The sequence below is a fragment of the Onychomys torridus genome, chromosome 11, assembly GCF_903995425.1.
Source record: "Onychomys torridus chromosome 11, mOncTor1.1, whole genome shotgun sequence".
NCBI lineage: Eukaryota > Metazoa > Chordata > Mammalia > Rodentia > Cricetidae > Onychomys > Onychomys torridus.
Genome location: NC_050453.1, coordinates 48770988 through 48777080, shown reverse-complemented (window position 1 = coordinate 48777080; position 6093 = coordinate 48770988).

The following is a 6093-nucleotide window of genomic DNA, read 5'->3' as shown; positions in this document are numbered from 1 at the left end:
CCTCTCACAATCTCACTCTTTGAAATATCCTAGCCTAACCATACAATTATTAGGACCATCCAGCCCTAGGACCTAATTCTTTGTTTTGAAACTCTACTTCATTAAGAGGAAATAGAAAAGTATAGAGAGAAGTGGGGGCACAATCATTTATACTTTTAGTTAGAACTGGGAAGAAAAATTCTCCACTGGTCTCTGCCTTGCTCTTCCTGGATACACATGAGCAAATATCTATTCAACCTAAGTTGAATACAAACAACAAGTCAAAGAAATTTTTCTCAAGCCCAGTTTAATAAACAAAGGAGTTTATTGGAATTATTTACTTGAGCATGGATGAGGGCTTGTTTTCATAAGTAAAGGTATCTTGAAGTTTGCTGCACCAGTAGAAACCTCACTCCAGCCTGGATGACAACTCAAGAAGCTGAGTCTCCTGTATTCCCTACCCATGTGGCAAATGGCTGCTCTCTGGAATATTCCTCTTTCCCACAGGAGTTGTTTGCTGTTTATATAACCACAGGGAAGGACTTTTTCATATATAAAGCACCAGATTATTAACCTACTAATTACCTTCACCCAATATTTCTTTCAGTGGAATACAGATACATATCTCAAAATTGCAAGTTGAATCTGATTCTTCCAGGCCTTGTAATCCAACATGGTGTTCGGTATACCTAATCATAAATATCTAATTCTCATCCTTTGTTCTGAAGATGATTTTTTTTTTAGCCTCCATATGGTCTCAGCAAATGGTGTTTTCTCTGCTTCAACCTGACCTGCTTCCAGTTTCCTTTGCTCCTTCTGCCGAATTAACATAGATTATAGTCTCCATCAATAGTTATCTTGACCTTCTGTGTTGCTCAGTCAAAGTCTTCCTAAAGCTACACAAGTTAAGGAACTATGTATTTCCCCCTTACTCTGTCAATATGAAGCTATAACAAAATAGCCCATAATGATCTTTCCTACTGAAGTCCAGAACCATTAAAATAAAAAAATATATATATATCATTTCAGTGTTGGGCTTCCATAGTTCCACATAGGATCAAGGACAATTTACAGTAAATGACAATTACAGAATATTAATATATTGATTGGAGAAAGATAAAAAGTAAATAATAAAATAATAAAAAATAATAATAAAAAATAGTGACTATGCTGTTGATTCCTTCTACACCTTACAGTCCTGTCTGTAGTTTAATATTTTGCTTTTATTTTCCTTTTTCTGTATAGGACATGTTGTCAGAGGTAAATGATTAATTTCTGTAAAAATAATCCCAATTTACTGAAACAATGAAGGACACAGATGTCTAAACATTGTATTAAAATGTGAAAAGAATGCCTACATGCCTATAAAGTGTCTTAGCATCCATGCATTGAAAACCATATTTTTGTATTTATAGTGTTTTCTGTATAATTGTGTTTTTAAACTCTAGCTATATGAATGAAAATAAAGGAAGACAATTAGAAAGGAATCCATCTTTGCATGGTAGTAACTGTTAAAGAGCTTCATTGCTGATCTAAGCTAATTTAATGAAGGAATATAGTATGTATATTGATACTGATTCTATGTGTGTAATATAGCACATATATGTGTGGTCATGTAGAGGCAAAGGGCAAACACTCAGTACTTTCCTTTGTTGATGTAAACCTTATTTTTTGAGAGTCTCTCAGTATCCCAAGGGATTGTCATTTTAGCTAGACACGATGACCAGTTTATGCTAAGTATCTCCATGCCTCAAATTGCACATCACTGGGAGCAAGGATTTATGCTGCCATGCCTGGCTTTTAACTGGGTTCTGAACACAGGTCCTCATGGTTTTGTGGTGAACAGTTTACTACCTGAGTGATTTCCCCAGCCATATATCATTATTTAATAAAGCATTACAACTTGAGATTTATTGCTGTGTTTCATTTGACTATGTACTAAGTGCACATGGGAAAAAAAAATATATATATATATATATATATTTATATTTATATAAACCAAGTTTTGATCATGCTAGTGCAGTTTAAGAGGAAGAGGAAAAAGAATAAGGTTTACAGTGTACATATAATGTGTTGTAATACTCAGAACTTCATAGGGTTTATGTCCAGTGAGATGGTTCAGTGATTAATGGCACTTGCCTCCATGCCTGATGACCAGAGGTCAAGTTCCAGAACCTGAATTGTGGAAGGAGAGGACTGATGCCCGTAAGTTATCCTCTAGCATCCACACATGTGTAATCACACACACACACACACACACACACACACACACACACACACACACACGTAATATTAGGTAATATCTTATATAAATATATTAATAATTCTACAAGGAGCTTGTGAATAAGCAAGTCTTAGAAATATCAAAGCTATGATTCTAAAAATTAACCCAATTTTGCCTCAGTGGACTTACACTGCTCAAGTGCAGGCCACATCAGTCAGAAGAACAAAGAACCTCTGCTACATGAAAGACCAAGCTAATGCCAGATGGCTGGCTCTCAACCTAGGTAGAGACTTCATTCTAGATCAGAGGTCATGTCAGTCACCAGAAATACAAACCTCAAGGACTAGAAGACCAAAGAGGAAGCAAAAGTTAAGGAACAAAACATTCATCCAACAAAGACAAACTCAGAAATCAGGACCTAGAACTATAATCATTCCAACCCCAGCTGCCTAAACAATGGTATAAGAATGTAATGAAGAACAGACAGGGCAATGTGGCATTACCAGAGCCTAGCTATCCAAGACAACAACACCTGAATATTCAAGGCAGCTGAAGCACAAGAAAACGACTTTAAAAGCAACTTTATGAACATGATAGAGGTCCTTAAACAGTAAATAAGTCTCCCTTAAAGAAACTGAGGAAGGGCTGGAGAGATGGCTCAGAGGTTAAGAGCACTGTCCCCTATTCCAGAGATCCTGAGTTCAATTTCCAGAAACCATATGGTGGCTGAAAAAAACCTATAATGTGATCTGGTCTTCATGGATACATGCACGCAGAACACTGTATAAGTAAATAAATCTTTTTTAAAAAAAATCAAGAAAAAGGAAAAAGAAATGGAGAAAATCAATAATCCTTTAAAGATTGTCAAGAAATCAAAGAAAACAAACCAAACAGGTGAAGAAAACTATTCAAGACCTAAAATAGAAGCAATAAAGAAAACATAAACTGAGGGAATTCTGGAAATGAAAAATCTGGGTAAGTGAACAAGAGCTACAGACGTAAGCATCACCAACAACAGAATACAAGAGATGGAAGAGAGAATCTCATGTATTTAGGATATGGTAGAAGAAATAGACTTATCAGTTAAAGAAAATGTTAAATTCAAAACACTCCTAACACAGAACAATCAGGAAAACAGGAACACTATAGAAAGCCCCAAACTAGGAGTGATAGAAAAAGATGGAGAAGATATAAATGCAAACCTATTGAAATTAAAATTATACCTGATTTATCAACCGAGACTCTAAAAGCCAGAAAGGCTAGGAAAATGTCTGTAAGAGTGTAAGAGACCACAGAATAGATGGAGGAGAATCCCAGCTCAAAAAACCTAGAAAATATACTTACCAAAATCATAGAGAAAATGAGCTGAGAAGGGAATTATTGAAACACACTTCACAATAGCCACAACTAATATAAATTATCTTGATGGAACTCTAACCAAGCAAGGGAAATATCTGCATAATAAAAACTCCATGTCTTTGTAGAAGAAAATATTAGAAGATGGAAAGATCTTCCATGCTAAATAGATTTGTAGGATTAACACAGTAAAAATGGTCATCATACCCAAAGCAATCTACAGATTCAATGCAAACTCATCAAAATTCCAACACAATTTTTTACAGACTATGAAAGAAAAATATTCAACTTCATGTGGAAAAACAAAAAACTCACAAGAGCTAAAATAATCCTCTATGATAAGTGAACTTCCAGATATATTACTATCCCTGACTTCAAGCTGTGCTACAGAGCTATAGTAATAAACACATGCTATTGGCATAAAAACTGACATGTTGATCAACAGAATTAAATCAGAGACAGCCATAAATCCACATACCTTTGAACCATTGATATTTTATAGAGAGCCAAGAATATACAATGGAAAAATGAAAGCATCTTTAAGAAATGATGCTGGTTGAACTGGATATCAGAATGTAGAAGAATGCAAAAAAATCGAGATATATCACCCTGTACAAAACTCAATTCCAAGTAGATCAAAGACATCAACGTGACCAGATACACTGATCCTGACAGAAGGGAGAGTACAGCATACATCAAAAGCATTGGCATAGTAGACAATTCCTACACCAATAATGCAGACACTGAGATCAATAATTAATAGTTGTGAGCTCATGAAACTGAAAAGCTTCTGTTTTTGTAAGACAAAAAGGCCTCCCACACAATGGGAAAAGATTTTTACTAACTCCACATCTGAAAGAGAGCTAATTTCCAAAATATATAAATAACTTATTAAACTAGGCATCAAAACCCCACATAATCTAATTAAAAATTGGGTACAACTCTAAACACAGAATTCTCAATAGAGGAAACCCAAAATGACTGATAGACACTTGAAATGTACAACACCAAAATCCAGCAGGAAAATGCACATCAAAACCACTTTGATATTCTATATTACACCTATTAGAACAGCTAAGATAAAAAACACAAGTGGCAGCTTATGGTGGCAAGGATGTGGAGGATGGTGCACATATTTCCATTGATGGTAGAAGTACAAATGTACAGCCATTTTGGAAATCAATATGGCAGTTACCCAGAAAATTTGGAATTAATGCACTCAAGTCCCAGCTATAACACTCTTCAGCAGATACCCAAAGGATGCTTCATCCTTTCACAAGGACATTTGCTCAACTATGTTCATAGCAGCTTTATTCATAATAGCCAGAAACTTGGAATAAATTAGATGTCCCCTAACAGAAGAATAGATAAAGAAAATGTGACACACTTACACAATGGAGAATTATTTAGCTGTTAAAAACAATGACTTCATCAAATGTGCAGGCAAATGTATGGGACAAGAAAAAAGTCATCCTGAGTAAGGTAATCCAGACCCAGAAAGACAAACCTGGCATATATTCGTTTATAAGTAGATATTAGCTTTAATAGAAAAGATAATCATTTTATAATCCACAAAGCCAAAGAAGTTAAGCAACAAGGAGGGCTCACAGGGGATTCAATGATCTTCCTTGGGAGTGGGACATAGAATATATTTTGTGGGTGGACTATGGGCATACATGTTTGGGAACAGGAGATAACAAGTTAAAGGGAGTAAATATTGAGATAAATGACTGAAATTAGGGGTCTTTGAGGAACAAGGTGGAAACATAGTGCAAGGAGAAGTCTATGGAATCTATGAGAATAACCCTAAAAGATTCCTAGTAATGAGGGATTTGGAGCCTGAATCAGCCATCTTCTATACCCAGGCTAGGCCTCAAGTGGAGGAAATGGGATACCAGCCCAGCCAGAAAACCTTCAGTCTATAGCTTGTCTTGACTGTAAAATTTTCCTCAGCAAAAAGACCAGAGAGACATCATGCAACAGTTGATGGGAACAGATGCAGAGTTCCACAGCCAAACATTAAGCAGAGCTCTTGGAGTCCTGTGGAAGAGGTGAAGGAAAGATCTGAGGAGCCAAGGGGGTTAGAGACAGCAAGAGAACATGGCCCACAACATTGGCTTAATATTATTTTGAGATGTGTTACTTTTGTTTTTGTTGCATTTATTTAACTTTGTGAAACTGTGTTACTGTGCCTGTCTAAAAGACCTGATGGTCTAATAAATAACTGAACAGCCAATAGCAAGGAAAGAGAAAGGATAGGCAGGGATGGCAGGCAGAGAGGATAACTTGAAGGAGAAATTTAGGAGGAAGAAGAAAGAAGTAGCCAGAGAAGGAGTACTCTAGGGATCACCCACCCATCTATACAGCAAGCCACAGAATCAGAGTAAGATTTACAGAAGTAAGAGAACAGGAAAAGCCCAGAGGCAAAAGTTAGACAGGATAATTTAAAGTTAAGGAAAGGTGTCAAGTAACAAGCCAAACTAAGGCTTTGCATTATAATTAAGTATAAGCCTCCATGTGTGACTTTTTTCATT